The 2,808-nt window shown below is 39.3% G+C and overlaps 1 pseudogene; it reads left to right on the top strand.

Moving 5' to 3' along the window:
• The window catches only part of LOC104987631, a 3,690-nt pseudogene extending 2,614 nt beyond the window's left edge, over window positions 1–1,076 (top strand).
• Window positions 1,077–2,808: the final 1,732 nt, after the last annotated feature.

The raw sequence follows: 2,808 nt of genomic DNA, 5'->3' as shown, positions 1-2,808 counted from the left end.
ATCACAGCTCCAGTACTTTGGCCACCTCATGTGAAGAGTTGACTCATTGGAAAAGACTCTGATTCTGGGAGGGATTGGGGGCAAGAGGAGAAGGGGACGACAAAGGATGAGATGCCTGGATGGCATCACTGACTCGATGGATGTGAGTCTCAGTGAACTCCAGGAGTTGGTGATGGACAGGGAGGCCTGGTGTGCTGAGATTCATTGGGTCATAAAAAGTCGGACACGACTGAGTGACTGATCTGATCCACATGTTTACAGTTATGGGGAATGTTGGGATGATCCTCTTAATCAGGACTGATTCCAAGTTTCACATACTCATGTATTTATTCCTGTCCTTTGCAAATGTTTGTTATTCCTCCACCATCACTCCAAAGATGCTGGTTGATTTATTATCTGGGAAGAAGACAATCTCCTTTGTTCACTACTTTTTGCAGATGTACTTCTTTTTAGCCTTGGCCACAACTGAATGCATCCTTTTTGGGTTAATGGCCCGTGACCACTATGTGGCCATATGCAACCCTTTCTTTACGCCTTGATCATGTCCAGGACGGTCTGCCTAGAAATGACAGTAGGGGCTTTTACAGCAGGACTGTTCAACTCCATGGTAAACACCAGTTATGTAAGCACCTTACCATACTGCAGTTCCAATGTCATCCATCACTTCTTCTGTGACAATCCCCCATTTTAAGTTCTCCTGTTCTGACACACTCCTGCATGAAAGCATCTTTTCCACGTTTCCTGGTGTGAATATGGTCGGAACTCTGCTGGTGATCTTCAACTCCTACTCCTACATTCTCTTCTTTGTTTTCCGTATGCATTCAGGGGAAGAGATGCAAAGCCTTTTCCACGTGTGTGTCTTACCTGACAGCCATCATCCTGTTTTATTCCACCTCCATCTATACTTATCCGAGACCTACTTCCAGCTACTTCCTGACTCAGGACAAAGTGTCTTCTGTGTTCTGCACAGTGGTAATCCTCATGTTGAATCCTCGATCTACAGTCTCGGGAATACTGAAGTGAAGAAGGCTTTATGGAATGTAGTTACTCGTAAAAAGATTCCTTCATTTCTGTGATTTATTAATTTTCTGAATTAAATAGAATATATAATTTAGTTTTCAGAAACTGGATGAAGCTTATTTTCATTACAGCTTAATCTGTGTATTCATGTTCTGGTAATTCTCATGAACATGTGTCCTATTAGACATAATTCATCAAACTTATGTAAGATCATGCAACTTTCATCTAATCATGTATATTTCTTGTAGGTTGCTAAAATGTGATTTATTTGTAAAGGCGTCTTGGTTAGGGAAATAAAGGGTCAGGTATATGGAGATAAAATTTACAGTGTCACATGAAACTAGCTGCTTATTATTTTTGTAATTGTTAGTTTATTTTTGATGTATTTTTCACCATTTATGATTTGTAAAGGGTTGAAATATATGATATTTGTGAAAAAGTTTTCAATGTAAAATAGATTTCCATTTTATTGAATTATTAAGATTTTAATGCTTAAATAAAAAATAAAAAAATAGCATTTAGTTGCTACAGGAAACATGTCAACTTTTATTCCCTTTATCCCCACAAACACATATTTATTCATTAAAGAATATGTAGGAATTTGATTAAATATGTTCTGCTTAGAAAACTGCTGTCTGGTTAGAATGCACTGATTGCATCAGCTTTTTTTCCTCTTCCTGTCTTTTCTTGTCAAAATTTCCTGTCCTTCTTTCATGTTTTCTTTCCCAGATTGATACACATATTAACACAAAGCCACAAGCACACACATTCAGCTATGGCAGAGTTTAATCAATGCATAGTTCAAAGCAGTTAGACCAATGTTAGAAGTTGAAACAGACCCATATTCTTTACAATAGTCTCATTGATTTCCTGATTATGGAAATGTTCTACCAATTACCAATCCAGTCCATTAAAGTCAATCTGTATATTATATTAAAAGTAAGCAATATTATATAGGTGGAATGGAGTGGCTTAGTAGAATTCTGGAGGAAATTGAGTGGGATTCAGGGATTGCTAAGATGATAACCACACTTACAGTTTTGGGAGGGATATTCCCCATGGCCCTTCCCTTGCTCTTACTGCTAAGTTGCTCCTGATAGAAAATGTGACGTTCAAATCACTGGGGAGGTGGCAACACAGACCTCATGACCTGTCACAGCCACCTGGGGCCCTCTGGTCATAGTCCAACTGGATTAGATGAATATTCATGTAGGCATGTAGTTAGTAGTTAGAGTCTCCTTCTAATTTATTTCACTCAAGAACAAAGCCGATTGAAGATTAAACTCAGCCAGACAAGTGGAGGGGCACACACACACACACACACACAAAGGGAAGAATCACAATTTGGTAGAGGGTAATGTGATGGGAAAACAGTGGAAACAGTGTCAGACTTTATTTTGGGGGCTCCAAAATCACTGCAGATGGTGACTGCAGCCATGAAATTAAAAGACGCTTACTCCTTGGAAGAAAAGTTATGACCAACCTAGATAGCATATTGAAAAGCACAAACATTACTTTGCCAACAAAGGTCGATTTAGTCAAGGCTATGGTTTTTCTAGTGGTCATGTATGGATGTGAGAGTTGGACTGTGAAGAAAGCTGAGTGCCGAAGAATTGATGCTTTTGAACTGTGGTGTTGAAGAAGATTCTTGAGAGTCCCTTGGACTGCAAGGAGATCCAACCAGTCCATTCTGAAGGAGATCAGCCCTGGGATTTCTTTGGAAGGAATGATGCTAAAGCTGAAACTCCAGTACTTTGGCCACCTCATGTGAAGAGTTGACTCATTGGA

This window comes from Bison bison, unplaced genomic scaffold (assembly GCF_000754665.1).
Source record: "Bison bison bison isolate TAMUID 2011002044 unplaced genomic scaffold, Bison_UMD1.0 scf7180017864103, whole genome shotgun sequence".
NCBI classification, from domain to species: Eukaryota; Metazoa; Chordata; class Mammalia; order Artiodactyla; family Bovidae; genus Bison; species Bison bison.
This window is presented reverse-complemented; position numbering and strand designations above follow the sequence as displayed.